The 25,425-nt window shown below is 39.9% G+C and overlaps 1 long non-coding RNA gene across 3 annotated transcripts in view; it reads right to left on the bottom strand.

Moving 5' to 3' along the window:
- LOC147365951 (uncharacterized) overlaps positions 1 to 25,425 on the bottom strand; it is a 41,377-nt gene that overhangs the window by 3,755 nt on the left and 12,197 nt on the right. Inside the window, exon 3 of one of the 3 annotated variants that reach the window (XR_015133081.1) lies at positions 12,086 to 12,597. The exons of 1 other annotated variant lie outside the window; for it this stretch is intronic. This is a non-coding gene — a long non-coding RNA (uncharacterized LOC147365951). Of the gene's footprint in view, positions 1 to 12,085; positions 12,598 to 23,898; positions 25,412 to 25,425 lie in introns of those variants that run through there. One more of the 3 variants, XR_015133083.1, reaches the window with a different exon arrangement.

Below are 25,425 nucleotides of genomic sequence, written 5' to 3'. Positions count from 1 at the left end.
AAAAAAAAAAAAAACAGGAAAGGGGAAAGATCGTAATGGCCATGCTCAGCAGTCTTGAAAGCCACCGTACAAGAGGAGGCCTGAGGACACCCAAGGGGAAACAGTATGAATGAAATTTAATGTGAGCAGAGGTTTAAATTTGAGTCCAGTGGCCACTCTATGGCCAGCTTCTTACTCTCCTCATCTGTAAAATGAGTAAAATACCTGTCGGGCTTCCTGCACAGGGTTAGGAATTCTCCCCCCCCTTCCATTCTGGCTCATAAAGGCTTGAATGTAAAGAAGCCAGTCCTTCCCACCTCTTCCAGCCTGAGGAGACTGGACCTCAATTTCCAACTGCCCTGAACTGCTCTGTCAGGTTCAAGCTAATTCCTTTCTGAAAGGAGAGACATGGAGACAAATATGCTTGTGGACCATCTCTAATTGCCAACAAGCACAAGAAGTCAAATTGTAGACAAAGGGAACTTCACTTCTCTTTATTATTTTTTTAATTTGCATTGGAGTAGAGTAGATTTACAATGATGTGTTAGTTTCAGATGTACAACAAACTGAATCAGCTATACATAACCATATATCCACTCCTCTTTAGATTCTTTTCCCATATAGGCCATTAGGAGTACTGAGGAGAGGGAACCTCACTCCCCTTTAAGGACATAATGCCTATTTGTTTACTTGGCACTTGCTTTATTGGAAAACAGCTGAGAATCCAGGCACACAAAAAAAGACCTCTTACAGCCACCATCTACACCATAGAACCCACCCTCATTAGCTAGCTTTATCAGAAAGGATTTCCTAGGGTTCTTACTTGAGGCCTACTTTTCTTATTTGGAAATTCTAACAGGCTTGGTGATATGGTCCCTAAATAAGCAGCCCAATAAGACCAGAAAATTAAAAGAAGACTGGAAGAGACACATCGATAACAGTAACAAGTGACGGCTGATGGCTTAACAGCAAGAATGGAAACATGGGGGAAATAACTACAGAAAGCAAACGAAAGAAGTAAAAATCACAGCAGTTTAGGATCATTTAGTGCAGAACAAAAACATTCCACATAATACAACAGATCCTGGAGGGCATTGGAGCTCAGCATGGTATAAGCCATCATTAAAAAAAGTTAAATTATACTTGCTAAAGTCTAAAAGGCAGAGACATTCATAATATACAATAAGAGGAGACTTATGGCCTGATCCATTTATTCTTTAGATGTCATTTCTTGAGGAGCAGCTATGTTCCCAGCAATATGCCAGGCACAGAAACATAAAGGAGCAGGAATGAGGTGGTGGCTGGCTTGAGTGGCCCACAGTTACCTGGGAAGCTCAGCTATTCTGAGAAAAATCAGTCTCTGCAAGGTGTCCTTTCCAGAGCCCTTGGAACATTTATTAAAATATCAAGGTTTTTGGAAAACCTGAACAATTCACACTTACCTCATTGGCAAAACCAAGTATGCTTTATCTAAAATGAATTGACTACTTTTGTTGAAAAACAAGAAGAAAATCTGAATATGATTCTCCTAGTCTAATGGCTACCTACCCTATGGTTGTATATAAAAAACATCTTCGGGAGCTGTGATAGTTTTTAACAATAGTCAGGCAGGAGTGCTTTTGTTCACTCAGAGTGCATGTTATTTGTTTTATGTCATTAATGCAAACCCCAAAAGTGTTGATGCTAAAACCAAGAGGTAGCTTAGACCCAGGGTGAAAGAACCTGGCTCTTTCTGATCAGTATCTTGTTCTGGTTTTTGGAATCCCACAAAATAAAATCTAAACCAATGTTTCCAAACTATAGGCAGACCAGTTGTATTAGAATTCCAGACTTCTGGGCCCCACCACAGATCTAGTGGGATAGAATCTCCGTATTTTTTGAAACCTCTCTGGGTAACACTGACATGCAGCCAAAACCTCCTATAGCTTTAATAGTCTATTGTTTTCAGTGTGTCTTACACCAAATTAATAAAAGACAATTTCCCCATAAATACTGTAGTCCAAATTCAATGAAAAGAAAATCCCAAATGTTCTACATTAGACTTTAATCTTATAGGTGAACAGAAAAGAAAAAATTAACAAGAGAAGTTAAATTCATGGTATTTTTTTGTAATTTTGAGGTTTACAGTTTAGAAAAGTGAGGATCTAAGCTAAAAAGTTTCAAATACAATTATATTTTGGCTACATCATCTTTCTATTATCATGCATGTGCCCTCAGGGTATTAATAATAAAGTCAAAGGGAAACTGAAACTCTTGCTGGAAAAATAGAATTTCAAAAAAAGCTTGTCAGTCTTTAGAAATAATACCAAGACTGTCTTTGGTGCTGTTTAAGTTTTCTGCCTTTGCAAGCCCAGATATAATATGAGGATGAAACAAGAAACATGTAGAAACCAGAGATAGTCTCATTACATAGAGTTTAGTTACCCTGTGGAATGAAACTGGTTAGGGAGAGTGACATTATATGTAATTAAGATGTCCAGGGTTCATTGGAGCCCCAGGAAACAGATGCAAAATATATAACTATTAATAACAATGATTAAATAACAACAATAGATGTCCTTGTGTTATTAAATACCAGAGATGTGGTTTTTTTATGCTAAGTCACTGGAACTTGAAAATCTCCTGGGACCAAATGTTTACCTCCAAGCTGGATGGTCAAATGATTCCGCATATGCTTTCTGCCTCTGTCAAGGGGGAAAAAAAGTCTTCCCTACTCTCCTTTCTCATCAGGAACAAATTGAAAGACTTAAAGGCTTAGGATGGAGAAGGAAATGGCAACCCACTGCAGTATTCTTGCTTGGGAAATCCCATGAACAGAGGAGCCTATTGGGCTACAGTCCATGGGGTCCCAAAGAGTCGGATACAACTTAACGACTAAACCACTACCACCATAGACAGGAAGCTGTGGTAACCAGGGTACACACTGGTTTTTGGCAGCCAGAAAATCTAGACTGTCCTTTCCTGGCTTGGTATAAATTTTGTAGAAGCTCTCCCTGGGCATTTAGTGTGATGAACTAATTGGCAAATCCACATGTACCCTCTATACACAGAACATTGTTTGGGGAGCCAAGGGAGATAGATATTTTAACACTACACGAGCCAGGATTCTGTCCTCAAGGAAATCAAAATATAGCTGGGGAAAAAAATCCACAAACATCAATTAGGGGATTGTATGCCATAATTCATGATTAAGTAATAAATTAATGTCATAGCTGTTCAAAAAAGGAAAATTAAAATGAGAATAAGTGGAAAGACTTCATGGAATTCGTGCACTTGGGCTTTGAAGGATGCTACCAGAACTAATCTCAGGTGGTTATGCAAGGAGAAGAATGGGCACTTGTACATAGAATTACATGTATGTAAAATGACCTCTGGGAGAAGGCAATGGCACTCCACTCCAGTACTCTTGCCTGGAAAATCCCATGGACAGAGGAGCCTGGTGGGCTGCAGTCCATGGGGTCGCTAAGAGTCGGACACGACTGAGCGACTTCACTTTCATTTTTCACTTTCATGCATTGGAGAAGCAAATGGCAACCCACTCCAGTGTTCTTGCCTGGAGAATCCCAGGGATGGGGGAGCCTGGTGGGCTGCCATCTATGGGGTCGCACTGACTGAAGCGACTTAGCAGCAGCAGCAGCAGCAAAATGACCTCTATGGTTTTCTTTTTCCCTCTTTTTATTTTTCTTTATTAATTAAAAAAGGGAAACTTTTTGTCCATGGCCATGAGCTCAAAATGTATATAAAATGGAAATTGATGATTTAACAAATTTAGTGACATGTTCTTTAGAAAATCTTCAGTTCTTCCTAGATTTTGAGAAAAAAGCAAATTTGAAATAGTAAGTAGGAAAAAAGTGGGAGACTTAACCATACTCTCCCCATCCCCTCCACCCAAATTACCCCAGAATGCATCCATCATGGTTCCTAGAATGTAATTTACTGATCCTAATCTCCTATTTTAAGAAGGAAAAAAGGAAGAAAAGTTAAAAGAGGGGAAATTACCAGGGGAAAAGTTCATTTTATTCATTCATTTGTTTATTTGAGAATTTTTTATCGAGCAACTACAACTGCCTTAGGTACTAGAGACACAGCTGTGAATGAAAGAAATAAAATTTCTACAATTTTGGGCTTTTGTGCCAATGGGGAAAAAAATTCGCCATTTTATGATTTTTAAAGAGAATGAGATGAACAAAGCTTTGAATATAGCTTAGGTCCAACTCCCCATGGATTAGTGAAAGTCAAACTAGGTTTTCTTTTTTTAATCTATGCCATAGGTCACCTCTCTGACAATGAGTATCCATATGTAGCCTTCATCTGCTCCTTCTTTTTCAGGCACACCCCTCCTTGTGCTTCTACTAACAGTTAGCAATCTCTCTTCTGCTCTCTGGAACTGGCCTTCTGCAGCTCCTTCTCCATCTCTCTCACCTGGGATAGTTTTCTTTTCCTCGGTTTCCTCAAACTCCAAAAGCTCATACACCTAGGCAACTATGAAACCCGTAAGTCAGTTATGTGATTTTTTTCCTTCAGACCAAGGGTCTGAGGAACTAAGAACTAAGGTTCTTGTTTGCCACTCAGGACCAGCTCCCACCCTGGGCAGGAGTCACAAATGACATTGCTGACTCATGGCCTAGGGGACCTTCGGGGACTAGAAACAGGTATTCTGGTTTGTGAGCTTGTTCTTTTAAAAGAGAAACAGAAAACCCTTTTCTTTTCCTTAATGAATTATTCTAGTTTTGCTCTGAGACCGCAGCTCTGTTTTATTTTCAGTTGTCTTTTTCCATAACTCCTTTTAGAAATAAAAATGGGAAACGTTATCTAGCCCCTAGGAAGAAATATGTACATACATTCAAAAAGCAGTTTCATGCAACCTTAATAACCTGAATTCTATTTCCCTTTCCGTACATGATGGATGAAATTACTTTGATTATGCTGGCTTTCCAATTACTCATTCATGCCAAGAAAGCTAGCCCTTGAAACCTAGTCACCTTGTTTATTTCTTTCCCACCTTGCCCTTCACAATCAGAAAATCAAAGAGCACTGGAGCCGGAAGGAGCTTCGTGATCCCCAAAGGAAGGATTAAACTTAAAAGTCATACATATTGATTGACCTGAGTTTTCTAAAATTAAACCTAAGTAACTATTTCAATACCAATTTTTAAGCTGTAAAAACTGACTTGGAGTTAGAGTTTTGAGTCATATGAAAGGCTTTGTAAATATATAACCTGGTTGCCAAAGGGTTTCTACTTAATATACCAGGAAAAGATTTATTCCCCTGTGTTCACTTTATTCCTTAATCCAAATCAGTGATTTTCAAATTGTGCTCATTTGAAGTCTGAGGGTCTCTTCCACATGAAAGTGAAGGGAGACCAGTTTCGGAAGTTCTATGCACTCTGCCCTGCTATGCCCAGAGACCCTCCCCTTTTTCGCTCTTAGAGTTGGGTTCAAAAGTACAGGTTCATGTAAATAACACTTTCTGCTACTAACCAAAAAGGAAAATAATTTTTTAATGTTTATTTTAATTTCTTTTTTTATTTATTTGGCTGCGTCCAGTCTTAGGTGTGGCATGCAGGATCTTTCCATCTTTGTTGTGGGATCTTTTTTTTTTTTTTAATTGTTGTTGGTTGTTGTTTAGTCCCTCGGTTGTGTCTGCCTCTTTACAACCCCATGGACTGCAGCATGCCAGGCTTCCCTGTCCATCACCATCTCCCAGAGCTTCCTCAAACTCATGTCCATCGAGTCGGTGATGCCATCCAACCATCTCAACCTCTGTCATCCCCTTCTCCTCCTGCCTTCAATCTTTCCCAGCATCAGGGTCTTTTCCAACGAGTCAGCTTTTCACATTCGGTGGCCAAAGTATTGGAGTTTTGTTTTTTTTAATTGTGGCACATGAACTCTTTAGTTGCAGCATGTGAATCCAGTTCCCTGACCAGCGATTGAACTCGGGCCCCCTGCGTTGGGAGCATGGAGCTTAGCCACGGGACTACCAGGTAAGTCCCCAAGCAAAATAAATTTTAAAAATAAATGAACTTCCATAAGTAATGGTACACAAATAAATACAAAAAGTCAACCATAATTATTTTCTCACAGACACTTAGACGTGCTAGCAATTGGTCCTGGAGTCAGCAGTGGGCTGGCCTTCTAGTATATGATTCTAGTATATGACTAGATCTTCACTACCATGAACCAGGGCTCCCCACCAAGTGCCCCAGGAGTCAACTCCAAAGCCACAGGCATCCTGGATACTTAGATACAGCTCTGCTAATATGCTTGTAGTTTATAGTTGCTAGTACAATTATTCATTCAACAAACACATAAGGAAGGACTCAAACACAGAGCCATGATGCCCAGAAGCAACACATTTTTAGTCCCACAGGAAGACAGATAAGCAAAATTTATAATTAACTTATAGTATGTAAAAACAGGATATAAAAAGCAAAATTTATAATTATAGTGCATAAAAACAGGATGTAAAAAGCAAAATTTATAATTAACTTATAGTACGTAAAAACAGGATGACCATTATTTTATTTATTTGGCTGTACTGGGTCTTAGTTGCAGCAGGTGGTGCGTTAGCTGTGACATGTGGGATCTAGTTCCCTGACCAGGGATTGATCACAGCTCCCCCTGCATTGGCAGCACAGAGTCTTAGCCACTGGACCACCAGGGAAATCCCTGACCATTATTTTAATAGGGGAAGTACAAGGTGTGTGAAAGCTAAGAGCCACACCCTAGAGATCAGGGTGAAGCCTGGCAGCATGTCAGGTGACAGCACAAAATACGAAGCAGGGAGGGGGAAGATTTGGCTGGATAGGCAAGCAAGAGCCACATGAAGGGTCATGCCACTCGGAGGATTTCATTGATCTATCCTGTAGGAAATGGAAAGCCAGTAAGCCATTCACCTCACTTTATTGAACAATAGATAATTTCTTCATTTGCCTAGCCATTCTTTCTTTTTTTTTTCTCTCCTTTATCCCATTCATGTCAACAAATATTATCTGAGTCCCAACTCTGGGCCAATCACTGCTCCAGCCATAAAGAAACTTCGGAGTCATCTGAATCCTCTGAGACTCCAGGTCTGCTGCCACACACCCCCAGTCAGGCTTTTCGGGCTCAGCCACCCCTTGGGTGTCTGCTCCAACTGCCCAGTCATTCCTTTGGCATTTCGTATGGGGATTTTCCACCTAGAATCAGCAATGGAATTTTTTAAACTGCAGAACTAGATAACATAAGTAAGGAAAAGAGTTAAAAAGGAGGCTCTTGAAAACATTTAAAATAGCTGCTCAGCATTGAAAATCAGCTTACGGGATGGCAAATGCAAATGTGAGCTCAGACAGGCCCAGCTCAGTTCTGCAAATCCTTTGGTAATGAAAATAGATCCGTACTTTAATTTTTCAAACCATAAACCTCCCCGAAGCAAGTAAGAAAAGAGAGAGAACATAAGGGAAATGTTCTACAAAGAAAGTGGATTTTGCATTTGATGTGTGGATGGAACTCAGTCAGGACAGAAGTCCCAGACACTGTGCAGCAGGCTCAGTCATGGCTGGTACCCTAGGGTCCAGTTCCAATTGGAACCATCTCTTTCCAAAGTCCAGGATCATCTTATCTCCCTCCCACCCCCACCTATCACATCAAACCCTGCTATCTGGCAAGGAGACAGGACCTTCATGAACACTAAGGTATAAATGATTGATAACAGCTTTAAAATGCCATTTCTTCTATAGGGCATTTGCATTTTAACAGAGTCCAAAGTCTCAAGCCAAAGGGAAACTCCTCTGAGTGTGAACATATGAAAATAGTTTGCGATGGTTTTGGGGTTTTTTTTGTTTTTTTTTTTTTTTTGGCTCTTTCTCCACAGACTCAAAAGTTACCTGGCAGAAAGTAGATGCTTGATCATTCAACAAGGGAGAAATTGAGATTTATAAGCCACTGAGTTCATACCTAGTGCATTTTCTTGGCAGAAAAATAAAACAAGGGGCAGTGCACGTGGCGTGTCCGGTGCGGGACTCCTGCCCAGCCCCCAGTGGCCCCTTAGCGGGCTTCACAGTGAGTCTTGAAGTGCCGCACCTCGTTGTGGATCCTTTCTCTTGAATTCCAAAAGGATTTCCCACACACTCTGACGACATATCTCAGCAGCGGCTCTGCATCCACTGAGCCCTCACCAAGGAGTCTTGAACTCAGCACCTGCCCCGACTCCCCGCGGAGGGGTGAAGTGGGAGGGGTTTTTCCTGAGTTGGTCTCTCTCTCAGCCCTACAAGAAGGGTGATAATCGTTCTGGTTTCTGCTCCCCTATTGCTTCAGATTCTCTTTACACTGGTTAGCTAATCCCTTATTGTCCCAAGCCTCTATTAAAATCAGTAATTCTTTATATTAAGCTTTCTTTGTTTATGTAAAGTGCTTTTTTGTTGCCTTGAACTTGATGTTACTGACCTCTGCTCCCCTCCCCCACCCTTTTCCCTCCTCCCCTGGCTTAAAGACATTGTCCCTTCTGCCAGGAGATTCAGACAAAGCCAGAACATCTAGTTTTAAGGCTCTTGTCCAAATTTCTGACATATAAAATCACCAAAATACACTGCCTCAAGGCAATGTTTCTGAGTGTATTACCTTCCTCAAGGTTTATAAGCTGAAATAAACTCAAATATCCCAAATTTCAAGACATGAGGATGTAAACATACTTAGATCAGTTCTTTGCCTTTCCTAGGTTGCAGAAAATCTAGAAAAATAATGTAGGTAGAGTAGGAAAGAGGTAGGAAAACAAAACAAGAAGCCAAAGTTTATCTGCCGGGTATATGCTGAGGAACTAGAGAAATGAGGAAGACAGAAGAACAAAGCATCCTAAATGTTGAAGAAAGTCATGATAGAGAGAGAGAGAGATTTAGAAACAGAGAGATTTGGAGATTTAGAAATTTTCAAGGAAATCTTAATAAGTAGTATTCTGAATAATAAACGTAATCTCTCTTTAGTCCTTCAAGAGATACAAGCACAGTTGAAATTACTTTTGCTTATAGTTGCTGAATGAAGCACAAGCTGGAATCAAGATTCCTTGGAGAAATACCAATAACCTCAGATACGCAGATAACACCACCCTTATGGCAGAAAGTGAAGAAGAACTAAAGAGCTTCTTGATGAAAGTGAAAAAGGAGAGTGAAAAAGTTGGCTTAAAACTCAGCATTCTTAAAACTAAGATTATGGCATCTGGTCCTATCATTTCATGGCAAATAGATGGGGAAACAATGGAAACGGTGACAGACTTTATTTGGGGGGGCTCCAAAATCACTGCAGATGGTGACTGCAGCCTTGAAATTAAAAGACTCTTACTCCTTGGAAGAAAAGTTATGACCAACCTAGACAGCATATTAAAAAGTAGAGACATCACTTTGCCAACAAAGGTCCATCTAGTCAAAGATATAGTTTTTCCAGTAGTCATAAATGGATGTGAGAGTTGGACCATAAAGAAAGCTCAGTGCCGAAGAATCAGTGCTTTTGAACTGTGGTGTTAGAGAAGATCCTTGGACTGCAAGGAGATCCAACCAGTCAATCCTAAAGGAAATCAGTCCTGAATATTCATTGGAAGGGCTGATGCTGAAGCTGAAACTTCAATACTTTAGCCACCTGATGCGAAGAACTGACTCATTTGAAAAGACCTTGATGCTGGGAAAGATTGAAGGCAGGAGGAGAAGGGGATGACAGAGGATGAGATGGTTGGATGGCATCACAGACGCGATGGACATGAGTTTGAGTAGGCTCCAGGAGTTGGTGATGGGCAGGGAAGCCTATCGTGCTGCAGTCCATGGGGTCACAAAGAGTCAGACACGACTGAGTGACTGAACTGACTGATGGTTGCTAGACTGTTTCTTAAAGTACAAAGCAAGTCACATGGGTTCCTGTTATATTCAGTAGTCTAGCCAATGTTGTTCTAAAACTTCAAAATGCTTATTCTTTCCAATAGCCCTACAAGAGTGCCCTAAAATTCTACTTCTGAAACCAGGAGATTAAATTTCCTAATGGTGATTATATTCAACCTTCATCATCTGAGCCAAAATACCTATAAATCCCTCCAGAAGAAGGGCCTACTTTCCAACCATGGTGTCTGTGTATGCCAGTCAGGGATGGATGGCCACTGTTTTTATATGTCAGCAGGAAAATCTCTCTCTCGAGTTTTGATGGCGTTCCTTCAATAAGACAAACTGCTTTCTCAGCTCACTGGTAAAGGGTCACTTAATAAAAAAGATCATCCTACATGCCAACACTGGGGAGTCATCCCCACATGCTAGAACTTGCCATTTACCCAATGAGCATGTTGGGATAATAATAACAGGATTTGTTCCACTTACTTTGTTTCTAAAGGTAGAGAGGGTGTGAACCATACATCCTCTGATGCTTTTGGCTTTTGGCTTTCCATATTTGCTTCCTGGCTTGGTACCCAAGCAAGTGTTCTCCCCACGACCTAAAAAAAGGTGGCATCTCTCCCTCTTTACTTCTGCTACCCCTCAATATCCACATAGTCCCAGCTTCAACCCAACATTAGAACTCTTTCAACCTGGTTCACCCAACACTGGGTTCTCTTATCTAAATCACATCTTTCTGGATCGCCCACAACAAGTTGTAGTCTTCGAACTACCTCTGCTGTATCGTATCACACAGCCTTAAAAGAAGATGATCCCTCCCTCTACTCTTCCTGACAAAGAGTAGCAGTTTGTCTTGTTTCTTATAATCCCATTAATCCACGATCTTCCTCACCTCTAGCATGGGCCAGGCCATTATTGTCAGGGCTTCCCAGGTGGCACAGTGGTAAAGAATCCACCTGCCAATGCAGGAGACACAAGAGATGCGGCTTCAATTCCTGGGTATAGAAGATCAACACACTCCCATATTCTTGCCTGGAAAATCCCATGGACAGAGAAGACTGGCAGGCTAAGTCCATGGGGTTGTGAAGAGTTAGATAAGACTAAGAGACTGAGCACACACAGGCCATTCTTGTCAATTCCCTGCTGTGTCATTTTAACCCAAAAGCTCTCATTTTACATCATCATTACGATATGTCCATTTCCCCAAAACCTCTTCACCACAATAAGTATATAGGTCATTCTCAGGGTGTTATTACCAAACTGCTCCTGCCTTTCTCCATATCAGAAGATAAGAAAGGGCTACAAGGAAAGGAAGAATAAGTCAATGCATTTTTTGGCCCTAACTCAGAGACTTCTGTAACAACCTCTCCTGACTGGCTGATGCAACATCCATACCTGATTTCTTGCTCCTTTGGTCCTTTCCACTATAGAACATGCAGTGAGTAAGTATGCACTTTTCTAGGCTTTTCTACAAGTAGGGCTAGCCATACAATATATGGTCTGCCCAATAAGATGTAGAAGAAGTCTGCCAAGGTGAGAACAGTCCTGGGAAAGTTTTGGGTTCCTGATAAGAGAGGCCAATATTGCTGGCCTCGCCCAATCCCCCATCTTTCTGCTTTGAAGGTGAGTACAGTAGCCAATGCTGGAGCAGCCATTTCGTGGCTCTATGGCAGCAAGTACAATGGAATGCTCATGGTGACATTATCAAGCTGTTGAACCAACTCTAGCCGCTGCCTGACTCTCTGGATCTTTGTTATGTGAGCCACTATGAATTGAGTTTACCGTCATGTACAGGCAAAAGCATTCCTAGTTACTATACAGGGTCACCAAATGTCTTTCCAGGGCTATCTTTACAAGTTTCTCATCCTTTTCCCATTTTGAGAAAGAGCCTTTATTTAACAGTCTTTATTTTCCTGAAGAATGAATTATCCTTTTTTCTATTTCAGCATGATACCACAGACAAGCACATTTTTAGATTTTGTGTGCTTAAGAATTTATTAATATCTATCACTACCTGACACTGTTATTTAACTACTGTAATTATATTTATTGTTAATCTGTTAAAGTTGTTGCCAAAATGTTGATTAATTTTACTATATGTCATAAATATACCTTACTCAAAATTAATACCATAATGTATATGTTACTTATACTTTATTGATAAAATATCACTATAGCATCATATTATATCATATGTTATCTACTTATTGCTTTTCTTTTTCACTAGAATAAAAACAGTGCCTAGAATAATGCCTACTACCAAGTAACCATACAGTAAATATTTATTGAATAAATAAATGAATCTTACTTTTAAAATACTTTCTTAAAATTAGTCTGTTTCAGGCAAAAAAAAAATTTAATGGGTGTGTTATTAAGGGGTCAGTTTAAATGAGGGGTCCAGCTTGACATCCTACAGAAGCAGCCTTTTAAACACTGGCAATTAGTTTTTTAAATAAATTACATTCTTTGTTATTTAAATTCCCCATAGGCAATTAGACTTCTGGTTTTAAAATGGGAGTCTGGTAAGATGTCACTTTAGTAGACTCCTGTTTCGACCATGGTCCTTCTTAAATCTGCATCGGGGCACAAAGTCAAATCACAACTTCTCTTCAGCCTCGGGGATCAGGAGCAAGATGCTGACCCACACTTTTGCCAGTTAGTTTCCAAATTCCTTTCAAAGATCCCTTTATGATGAGCATCATTTTAAAATGCATACCCTCTGTTTTCTTCTATCCATGATTAAAATAAAGTCTTCATGAAAAAATTTTAAGTCCTCTCTGTTGAAAAGCAAAAACAAGAGAGCGAGAGAGGGTTATCTGATAGCATGTGGTCTTTCCCAAGTTAAACAATGAATGTTAAAATTGCACCTGTTTCTCTTAAGGGCCCTTCCCACCTCTGGAAACTGAGCAGATCTTCCCGTGTGAATTCTGGCCACCCCAGAGGTCATCCAAAGAGGGTGGATGATGACTCTATCACCAGAGAGGGACTCTTCATGGCCAATGTTACATCAGTGAGTGGCTCTGCCTGCCAGTACAGGGCTCGAGTCAGCTCTGACCGTTATCCAGATTTTCCCAGTGAGGCACGGCTGACCACTTTCCAGAAGCCTGAAGGCTTCACTTGGTACATACAGGAAAAGCAGAGTACAGCATGACAAAATAAGTATACAATTCCCAGAGCTAAGTAGGTAAAGACCTTGAATTTGTTATTTATTGCTGCAGAACAAATTACCACAAACTTAGTAGCTCAGAGCACTTCACATTTACTATCACATAGTTTGGGTGGGTCAGGAATTTGGGCACAGCTTGGCTGGGTCCTCTACCTCAACAGATTGCCATCAGGTGTCAGTCAGAGCTGGAGTCTTATCTGAGGGCTCGACTGGGGAAGGATCCACGCCAACGCTCACGTGGTTGTTGGCAAGATTTAGCACCTTGCAGGCTGTTGGACTGAGGGCCTCAGTTCCTCGATGGCTCATCTGCCAGAAGTCTCCTTCAGTTCCAGGTGGGCCTCTCCATAAGTGGGATCACAATATGGCAACTTGCTTCATCAGACAGCAAGGGAGAGTCACACATACTCAGGCTTCGGTCTTCATCTTCTTTTCCCACACATTCAGTCACTGTGCCTTACTCATTCTAACACTGAAGTGTCTCTCAAGTCTGTCTCCCTCCACTCTAAATGCTAAAAATCAAGCACTCAGCATCTCTCTACAGAACTGTCTCAATAGCTTTCTAATGGGTCTCTCTGACCCAGTGGGGGAGCTAGTAAAAGTTTAACAACTGACTCTCTAGGGGGCCGGTACAACCCTGATTTGTAGAATCTGCTGAACTACGTGGTATAAATACTCCAATCCTGGCTCATTTCAAGCTACCAAAGTCACATCCCTGATGACAGAAGCTCAGTACACAGTATTATACACTGTTTACACTGTGCAGATATAGTATATACATAGATAACCTCGAGAGCTTAGATAATGGCAAAATAAGATAATTAGGAAGTGATATGCCCTGAGTATTTATTGTCTTTGTTTTCAAAATAACTTAATAGTAACTTTATATAATTTAATATTGAACAACATTCATATTCAATAACCTACTCAGAAAATTCCTGAACACCCAACAATTGGCTCTCACAGCTGATGATACATACCCCCGGAGCACACCACAGCCCAGCCTCTTGTCTCTGGACAAGCTGTTCTTCAAAGCACAGCAAACATCTTAACACACATCTGGTCATGTCACTGTCCCTGTTCGTTTTGGTGGTGTCTCATACCTACAGCTCTGACCATGAATCATCCTCTGACCACACCTATGGCTCCAACTGCATTTTAGGTCACAATTAAACATAATGGTAATAACAGCAGTAACAGAACCTAACAGTTATTGAACATTTACTCTGTACTATTTAGCATGCATGTATTACTTCATTTAATCTGTACAACCATCGTAGGAACTAGCCACTCTTAGTGTCCCCATTTTGTAGGTGAGAAAAATGAAGTGTGTTTCAGTGACCTGTAAAAGTTCACACATAGAGTAAGTAATGAAAGAAAGTGAAAGTCGCTCAGTTGGGTCCGACTCTTTGCGACCCCATGGACTGTACAACCCATGGAATTCTCCAGGCCAGAATACTGGAGTGGGTAGCCATTCCCTTCTCCAAGAGAGTTTCCTAACCCAGGGATCAAACCCAGGTCTCCCGCATTGCCCATGGATTCTTTACCAGCTGAGCCACCAGGGAAGTCTAATAATAAAATCCAGATTTTTAGGACTAAGCTTCATCAATCAATTACCATTCTCTAACCTGGAGGGTGACTTGACTAACTAATGGACTATCCCCATCTGCAGAGATGCTTGACTGCCATCCGTGGCTATACTAAGAGGATGCGACTTTTCTTTTCTTTTCTTTTTTTTAAGAAAAAATAACTTTCAGGGGAATATTCTTCTGATGGCTTTCATCATTGAACTTAGTAAAGCAATCTTAAAATTTCAAGAACAACAAAGCTCTTCACATGCATTGTGTTCTTCCCATCTTTCTCCAGTTGCATACTTTTTTCCTCTGTCTAAAATGCCGCATCTCCACTGAACCCAGCACCACATCAGCCTATTCTTCTCACACTGCTTCAGAGTATCTAGTTCAGTGGTAATCTAAATGGGGAGGCAAGAGACACTGAGAAGCTCAAGAATGTACAGCCAACACTGAGAGTCCAGGAACACTGGGATCAATGCTTGTTTGGGGCAATGAGATTTTTTTACCATCAAAAAAAAAATTTTAATCAGAAAATCATTTTATCCAAATGCCAAGGCACAGAAGAAATAGGTAAGGTGTCTTATGGTTGAAACAGTTGAAATGTATTTGTTAAAATGGGGTCTAGCTCACCATTCCTTCTTAAGTGAAGTCGCTCAGTCATGTCCGACTCTTTGTGACCCCGTGGACTGTAGCCTACCAGGCTCCTCCGTCCATGGGATTCTCCAGGCAAGAATACTTAAGCTACCATTAAATTAGATAGAATGAAAGTGACAAAGACAGGGAGAAAGAGAGAACAAGAGGGGAAGGAAGGGGAAGGAAAAAGAGGATGGAAGGAGAGAGCACAGAACGCAAAATATCATCCATCACTTAACTTGAAGACAGCTTGTTGCCAAGATCTGTGTGGCATGCAGAAGTCTAGAAAACTACAGTAGTTCCCCCTGTACCTGCAGGGGATACATTCCAAGAACCCCCAGCAGATGCCTGAAACTGCATATAGTACCAGACCCTATATATATAGGCTATATATACACTATGTTTTCTTCCTATAATATACACCTATGATAAAGTTTAATTTATAAATTATGCACAGTAAAAGATTGACAAGAACTAATAATAGAATAATTATAACAATATACTATAGTAAAAGTGATGTGAATGTGATTTCTCTCTCTAAACATCTTGGTCTGTACTCACCCTTCTTGTGATATGTGAGATGATAAAAAACCTGCCTAGTGAGATGAATGATGTAGGCATCATGATATAATGTTAGGTTACTATTGATCTTCTGACCCTATTTCAGAAGGAAGATCATCTGGCTCCAGTGATCCTGCATCCCTGAACTACAATGATGTTGATGCTTGGATGTCAGGAGCAAAAAATGTCAGTAGTTGGGGATCCCAGGTAGGACCCAGTGGGACAGAATGAGATTTCATCATGCTAATTAGAACAACACACAATTTAGACCTTCTGGACTTTTATGCTTAATATTTTGGGGCCACAGTTGACTTCAACTGAAACAGTGGACAGTGAAACTGAGAGAAAGACCCTATGGCCCTTTTAAGACCCTATGGCCCTTTGCCTGCCTACTGTCTGTAGAAAAACTTTAGCCAAAGAATAAGTTTAATCAGAGAAATGAGAAAATGCAGAAACATAGCAATACAGTCAAAGGAGACTAAATAAGAACAGTTTGGTCATGAAGCATAGACCTTTAGTTCCTTCTCAAGGGCTATAGAAAATATTCTGAGCCATATCCTGTGAGCTGTATTATAGATTCTGAAATGCTCACCAGTAAGAAGTTAACAACATGACGACTGGACTGTAGCCTTGACATGAGATGCCACGAGTCCAAGGATTGGCCTCAAAGAAATGGAACCAAACCAAAATCTCCTGTCTTAGCAGGTGGATTATTTGCCACTGAGCAACCAGGGAAGCCCTAGGAAACCCAGTTGTAATGGAAATAATAATCAAATGGCAGCCTATTTTTGAGCCTTTCGAGGGGTCTCTGCTTAGACGCACTTTACCTACATGATTGCACTTAACCTCCACTCTTCCTGATGAGGAGTAGCAGTTTGTCTTGTTTCTAATAATCCCATTAATACACTATCTTCCTCACCCCTTGCATGGAGCCAGGCCATTATTGTCAGGGCTTCCCAGGTGGCAGGTGACATCAAAGGCTCTTCTGGAGCAAACGGACCAACCAACCAGCCTCTAGGATTGCTGTCAGGCATTAGGTCCAAGTCACAATTTTTGGTGGCATAATTTGACCACCTGAGTCTATATAATTAGGAATCTTGTTTTACACAATTTTGACAGATTCTGTTGATAAGAGAAACAAAACTGAACAACAAAGCAAGCAGAAGGAGGCACACAGATCCTGGGAACCTCAGCAAGTTTGTCTCAGGCAGACAGGAAGCTAACAAACCAGGTATGTGAGTGTGTGTAACCATGAAAACTTTGAATTAGTTGCCAGACAGAGTAAGTGCCCTAAAACCAAGATACATTTTAAAATGCTTTTATTCCGAATATTTATTCATAGGTCAAGCCTCATTTTTCATTTCATTAATGCATTCATATTGCACCTGTTTTCCTCTCCCTTAGGTGCTTTACATATCCAAATGAACAAATACCAATTCACTCCAGGTTCCTTTGCAGCCTCTTAACTCTCGGCCTCTGACATTCCCTTTCCCTCCCTCCTTCCTTCACTGAATCCTGCTTTCTTGGACTTTCTCAATCCCCCATGCACGGTCCCACAATTACCACCCTTAACCTCTCCCACATGTCTCCTTTTGTTTGCCCTGAAAGACACCAGACTAGGAGTAATTTTCCTTTGATTTAAAATCCAAGCATAAGAAAAGCCTTATTGATTCAGTTTCAGCATCTGGTTGTAGGGAGAAGGTAGTAACAAGAATTTGTATTTCCAGGTGTGGTTTTTTTCTCAAGATGCTTTAAGCAACACTGTGTTTAAACAACCAGACTCAACTGATCAGTTTGAATAGTTAAATATATGAGTTCCAGTTCTCCACATTCTCTACAACACTTAGTATTGTCAATTTGTAAAATTTTAAGCATTCTCCTAATGGTTGGGAATAGCTCACGAAAGTATTATCTTGTATTTCTCTAATGGCTATTGAGGAGGATTTTTTTTATGCTTATTGGCTATTGAGATATTCCCTTTTGAAGAGGATTATTTGAACTTTTTGTCCATTTTTAATTGGATATTCTTTACCTACTGATTTGGAGAAATTTTAAAAATAAAGTCTAGGGGCTAATCCTTTGTCTAATATTTGTGATGTAATTATCTCTTCCATCTAATATAAATATGTCTCTGTTGCTTGTCATTTCACTTTCCTTCATGGTAAGAAAAGAGTCTTGATTTTAAAGAAGTCCATTTATCAACATTTCACTTTAAAGTTAGTTCTTTTTGTGTCTTATTTAAAGAATCTGCATATTCCTAGGTCTTAAAATATATTCTCCAATGTTATCTTCTAGAATATTTATTTCATATTAAGGAATATGATCCACCAAAAATTGATTTTTGTGTACAGCCTGAGATAAGGGCCAAAGTCTTTTTTTCCCCATATTTATATCCAATTGATCTAGCACAATTTATCGAAGAAGGAAAACGGCCATTGGCACTGTACTGCCGTGGCACATTGGTCATAAAGCCAGTGGCCAGGGATGTATATGAGTCTGGTTTTGGACTTTCTATACTGTTCCTTTAGTTAATTTGTCTGTCCTTGGGCCAACAGTGTTAATTATGGTGGCTTTCTAAGAAGTTTTGATATCTGAAAGTCTACAGCCTCCAATTTCATTCTTCAAGATTGTCTTCACTACTTTTAACTTTTGAATTTACATATAAATTTTAGAATCAATTTGTCATTTTCCATTTTTAAAAACCTGTCAGAATTTTATTAACATGTCATTAGATTGATAGCTCAGTCTGGGGAGAACTGACGTCTTTTTCATATTGTGCCTCTAATCCAGAGATGTTACAGTCCTCCATTTACCGAAGTCTTTAATTTCTGTCAATTATATTTTATAGTTTTCTGTATAGAAGCCTTGTATTTGTTATATATTCCCTGACTATTTAATATATTTGCTGCTGCTGCTAAGTCACTTCAGTCGTGTCCGACTCTGTGCCACCCCACAGATGGCAGCCCACCAGGCTCCTCCGTCCCTGAGATCCTTCAGGCAAGAATATTGGAGTGGGTTGCCATTTCCCTCTCCAGTGCATGCATGCATGCTAAGTCACTTCAGTTGTGTCCAATTCTGTGTGACCCTATGGACAGCAGCCCACCAGGCTCCTCTGTCCACAGGACTCTCTAGGCAAGAATACTGGAGTGGGTTGCCATTTAATGTATTTGATGTTAGTATAACTGGCATCTTTTTAAAACTTTACTTTCTAATTTGGTGTGGCTGATATAAGTAAATACAATTGATATTTGTATGCTGACTTTATTGTATACAATAGCCTGACTAAACTACCCATTAATTCTAACAGTTCATTTGTAGATGTTTTGGAACCTCTTTATACACAATCATATCATCTGCAAACAAAAACTTTTATTTCTTCCTGTATAATACTTACATATGTTGTTTCATTGTCTTATCTCATTGCACTGCCTAAGAATCTCAATATAATAATGATTAAAAGTAGTGGTAACAGACATCCTTGTCTCATTCCTGATATCAGGGCAAATACTTTCACTATTTAATCATTAAGAATAAAGTTTGCTGTTGATCTAGCAGGGAAGGAACTTTGATTCCTTTTGTAATTAAGAAGGTTACTTTTTAATCCCAGCTTGCTAAGGACTTTTTTATAAGTTGGTATTGAATTTTATCAAATGTGGTTTCTTCATTCATTGAGGTGATCTTTTCTTTTCCCCTTCACTCTGTTAAAATTTCTGCTTAATTCCACTATGATCAGAGAATATACTCTGTATGATTTTGGTTTTTTCAAATTTGTTGAGACATATTTTATGACCCAGCATATGTTCTGCTTTGATAAATATTCCACATTCACTTGAAAAGAAAGTGTATACCTGCAGGCATTCCATACAATAGTCTATATATGCAGTGAGGTAAATTTTGTGGATCATGCTGTTCACATTTTTTATGTGCTTACCTAAATTTTGTCTGAAAATCAATAGCAGAAAAATAATTATAAAATCACCAAATGTTTGGAAGTTAAGCAATATAATACTAATTAATCCATGAATCAGAAATATTCATAATAAAACTTAGGTAAAACAGCTTAGAGAAAAATTTATAACTTTAATGCTTTTCTTGGAAGAAAAGTAAAGCTTAAATTTTTTATTGTTTTTATTTCCCTTTTAAGTTGGCTTTTTTAACATTATGAAATGTCTTTTTATTTGTAACAGTACTTCTCAGCTGAGGACATTTGGTAAGGTCTAGAGATAACTTTCGGAGAAGGCAATGGCACCCCACTCCAGTACCCTTGCCTAGAAAGTCCCATGGACAGAGGAGCCTGGTAGGCTGCAGTCCATGGGGTCGCTAAGAGTCAAATATGACTGAGTGTCTTCATTTTCACTTTTCACTTTCATGCATTGGAGAAGGAAATGGCAATCCACTCCAGTGTTCTTGCCTGGAGAATCCCAGGGATGGGGGAGCCTCGTGGGCTGCCATCTATGGGGTCACACAGAGTCGGACACAACTGAAGCGACTTAGCAGCAGTAGCAGCAGAGATAACTTTGGTTGCCACAATTTGGGGTGGTGGGTGCTATAGATGTCTAATGAGTAGGAACCAGGGATGCTTGCTGATAAGCATCCTACAGTGCACAGGACAGCCCTCCCCTGCCTCCAACAAAGAATTATCTAGTCCAAAGCTCAGTAGTGCTGACGAACTGAGTAACCAAACCCTGTTCTATAGTGTGACTTCTTGCCTTAAAATCTACTTTATCTGATATTAATTTAATTAATATCCATATGGGATCTTTTTTTTTTTTGCCTGAGGAATTCTCTTTATTATTCCTTTTGGTGTTCATATTCTAGAGATTAATTTCATCAGCTTTTGTTTATCTCAAAATGTCATTTTTTATTTTACCTTCATTTTAAACAATGTTTTCTTGGTAGAAAATTCGAGGTTGACAGTCACTTTCTTCTGCCATTTAACAGATGCCATTCTATATTTATCTAGGTTATCTTAGTTCTCACAAAAGTCAGGTGTTACTCATATTTTTGCTCCTGGGCATGTTTCTTTTCTTTCTGACTCCGTTTAAATTTTTATTTTTGATTTTGTCTTTTCTTTAGTTTGTTATGATACGTCTAAGTATGGTTTCTTTGCATTTATCCTAATTATAATACATTGAACTTCTGTGTCTGTGGTTTGATGTCACATGGATTTATAAAAATTGTCAATATTTTTTTTCTATTTATTTTAATTGGAAGCTAATTACTTTACAACATTGTGGTGGTTTTTGCCATACATTCACATGAGTCAGCCATGGGTGTACATGTGTTCCCCATCCTGAACCCCCTTCCCACCTGCCTCCCCATCCCATTCCTCAAGGACATCCCAGTGCACCAGCCCTGAGCACCCTGCCTCATGCATCGAACCTGGACTGCCAATCCGTTTCACATATGATAATATACATGTTTCAAGGCTATCAACCAATATATTTTCAAACCTTACTTCAGACCCATTTTCTCTCTTTTTGTTTTCTAGGACCTCAGGTACATACATTTAGATACATATATACATACATTTCGGAGAAGGCAATGGCACCCCACTCCAGTACTCTTGCCTGGAGACTCCCTTGGACAGAGGAGCCTGGTGGGCCGCAGTCCGTGGGGTCGCTAAGGGTCAGACACGACTGAGCGACTTCACTTTAACTTTTCACCTTCATGCATTGGAGAAGGAAATGGTGACCCACTCCAGTGTTCTTGCCTGGAGAATCCCAGGGACGGCGGAGCCTGGTGGGCTTCCATCTATGGGGTCACACAGAGTCGGACACGACTGAAGCGACTTAGAGGTAGCGGTAGCGGTATACATACATTTAGGTACATACATTAGCTTTTCGTCATTTCTATATATATCTTATATTACATACTTTCTCTGTCTGTGTATCAATCTGGATATTTTCTACTAACCTGTCTTCCAGTTCAATAATCCTCTTTAATATGAGTTCTAATCTGCTATTAAACTCATCTTTGAATTATTAAGTTATTGTAATTGCAGTTATAAAACTCCTATTTGATTCATTTATATAGGTTCTTGTTCTCTGGTGAAATTTTCCATTGTTTCCTCTATTTTATTAAGGACATTAATCACAGTTGTTTTAAACTATGCCTGTGTCTGAGAACTGCAATATCTGAATCACCTGTGAGTCTGTCTCTTCTGTAGATTTTCCTTGGGTTTTCTTTTTTCTTGTTTGTTGTTGTTCGGGATTTTTGTTTGTCTTTTATTTTGTTTTGTTTTCAGTCCTTTGATCCTGTTTCCTAATATGCCTGATAATCTCATGTTTTAATGTGTGAGAAATCCTGTCTGTGTATAATTCCACAGAGAATTTTTTTTTTTTCCTGGAAGACAGAGAACTGAGAGATCCTTCTGATCCAGTAAGGTGAGTCTATTTCTGGTTCCCCCTTGTCCCAGTGCTCGGTCCGCCAGGAGTCCCAAGTGAGAACTACAGCTCATTACCAGCTCCCCCCACACACACACCTTCCTGAATTCCAATTTAAGTCTCCTGAACACTGTGACAGGAGAAGGCAATGGCACCCCACTCCAGTACTCTTGCCTGGAAAATCCCATGGACAGAGGAGCCTGGTGGGCTGCAATCCATGGGGTCTCGAAGAGTCGGACATGACTGAGCGACTTCACTTTCACTTTTCACTTTCATGCATTGGAGAAGGAAATGGCAGCCCACTCCAGTGTTCTTGTCTGGAGAATCCCAGGGACAGGGGAGCCTGGTGGGCTGCCGTCTATGGGGTCGGACACGACTGAAGTGACTTAGCAGCAGCAGCAGCAGCAACACTGTGACATCACCCTCTCTGCTTAGCTTTTTAGACTCTTGTTTCTACTCTCTGCTTATTTTATCAGCATCTCATTCCAAGCATGTACTTCTTAGGATGTAACAAATGACTCAAGGAAAAACTACAGGCAGGATACTGGGATCAATATCCTACAGTACTCTTTCCTCTAAGATCTCACTCCTCAAGTCTTGGCTGCCTTAGCAATCTTGAACACCAGTGTTTGACTCCCAGCCTAATGAACCCACTTGGTACAAGGCTTTTGTCTAGACTTTGTGCCCTGAGCTATAATTGGCTGTGTTCCACACAGAAAAATTGATAGTGAACGTAAGACTTGCTTCAGTGCATTTTTCTTCTCATTGGAACTTTGATCTGTCAAGTCCTGCCTGCCTTGATTTCCCTTTGTTGCCTTCAAACATCTGTTTTACAGTTGCACTTAGCAGGAAGGTTAGTCTGATACTAGCTACTCCATCTTAATCGAAAGCACAAGTGGTAACTACTTTTTAATAGGCTATAAGCAATACAAAGTTAAGAACTAATTGGATTCATTAAATTATTTGGCTAATTAGACTAATAACTACCTTGAATTTCCACAGCACTATTCTTCCAAGGATTTCAAAGTACTTCCACACAGTAACAAAGGGCCATTACTAGTTCCCTCTAGCTCTAATTTGTAAACTTAAAACGGAGTAATGGAAGAAAATAACTTCAGTTCCCAGGTACATAGGTATCCCAAGAAATTAGATAAAACTGTACTAACATGCTGACTCCCAAAATCATTGAAGTGCTTTAAAATCCTAGGAAGTAGACTCCCCTCAAGTACACTGTGATTCATATTAAGCCTGTTACTCTCCATAACCTCTAGTGACCAAAAGCGATATGGAATGTATGTAGCTGGTACTAAGTGCTGGTTTGGATACTTCATCAAGCCAAGTGAATAGACTGCATTAAGACTACTCAAATATGCTTTTTAAAATATAATTATAGGCAAACGTGAGAGATAATGCTGGTTCTATTCCAGACCATCACAATAAAGCGAGTATCACAATAAAGTGGATCACAAAAAAATTTTTTTGGTGGGGAGGGGTGGTTCCCAGTGCGTAGAAAAGTTGTGTGGGACTTCCCTGGTGGTCCAGGGGCTCAGACTCCAAGCTCCCAAAGCAGAAGGCTGAGGTTTGATCCCTGGTCCAGGAAATAGATCCCCCATGCTACCGCTAAGAACTCACATGCCACAGCTAAGACCCAGTACAGTCAAATAAATAAATAATTTTTTAGGTTATGTTTACACTATACTGTAGTCTACTGGGTGCAATAACATTGGTGGTTTAGTCACTAAGTCGTGTCCAACTCTTGCGACCCCATGAACTGTAGCCCACCAGGCTCCTCTGTCCATGGGATTTTCCAGGCAAGAATACTGGAGTGGGTTGTCATTTCCTTCTCCAGGGCATCTTCCCAACCCAGCAATCGAACCCGGGTCTCCTGCATTGCAGGCAGATTCTTTACCAACTGAGCTATGTCTTTTTAAAATGTCCACAGCTTAATTTTTTTAAAAAAATACTTTATTGCTAGAAAAAATTCTATCCACCCTCTAACAATGAAGGGTGGCCACAAACCTTCAGTCTGTAAAAGAAACACAATATCTATGAAGCTTGATAAAGGAAAGCACAATAAAATGAAATATACCTATTGGAGTGAAATAATTTTCCATAAGATTTATAGGATAACAAATACTGCAGTTTAATTCAGAATTGGTTTTCTCATGTAAGCAATGCTATGACAATATTACAAACCATATTCTGTTTATCCTTTCAAGTTCACTGTACCAGTATCCTTTGAAGTGGTATTTTTTTCTATAAAGTTGCAGTTTTTTCCATGCCTTCTCTCTAGAATTGGCATTAAACCTGGACTTCTTACAAATTCTTTCCAGAGAAATATATTCAGCTTATAAAAAAAAATCTGAAGATCAAAAATAACCAAAAACCTCAATGGGGAGAAAAATTACTAAATAAGCAATAAGAGCCTGTGGACCTGAGCTCTATATCATAGCAAATAGTTACAAATGAAACACAAAGCACCCAATAGACACCCAATAAATATTTGATGATATTGATTTCTTGCATCCTACGATGAGTTTTTAGTGGGGCTTTGATAGTAATTGGGTACCTCATCTTAATACCTTGACACAAGGGAATTTGGAATAATCCATCATCACGCTTCCCCAAGATTCCCAATAACAAGCACCACAAGCTGGGTGAGAATAGGTTGACCTCATAAGGCCCCATGCAGCCCTGTGACTTGAGAATTAATAATAAATGGAGGCTGGCATTTTTATAGCCAATTTCTGCCCAGAATTGAAAGTATCTCATAGAGACTGGCTGGGCTTCTTACCTTTTCTTGAAAGACTAGGAAGAAAGAAATATGGCGATGTCCATTTTATAGCACAGAAATCAAATATTTCAATAAAGGTCACATAACATGCCCAGCTCAGCTAGGGCAAGTACCTGGGTGTCCCCAGTACCTGTCAAATGAGTTATTGACTAGTGTTAATTTCCTGCTTGCTGTTACTCCTACTACAGACCAAATCCTAACTACTAGACTGTTTCTAACAGTGATACCATCCTTATGTCTGCAAATGGACCACACTGGTATAACTCTTTTAATGCTCAGCTCACACCTATTTTGTCCCATTTATGAATAAGCAGTAAAGCAAAACTATATAAGTGGGAAAGAAAGGGTGAATTGGGCACTCATTTCCTTCTTGCATTTACCAAAAAAATTTGCCACCTTATTGTATATTTCTATGGGGTCGCACAGAGTCGGGCACGACTGAAGCGACTTAGCACGGCAGCAGCAGTAAGTTATTATCACCTGCAAAATGAAGG

The sequence above is a fragment of the Bos grunniens genome, chromosome 9 (genome assembly GCF_055505025.1).
Source record: "Bos grunniens cultivar Pamir isolate PY7600 chromosome 9, Bosgru_T2T1.0, whole genome shotgun sequence".
Lineage (NCBI taxonomy): Eukaryota > Metazoa > Chordata > Mammalia > Artiodactyla > Bovidae > Bos > Bos grunniens.
Note: the sequence above shows the minus strand (reverse complement) of the source record. Positions and strands in the feature narration are given on the sequence as shown.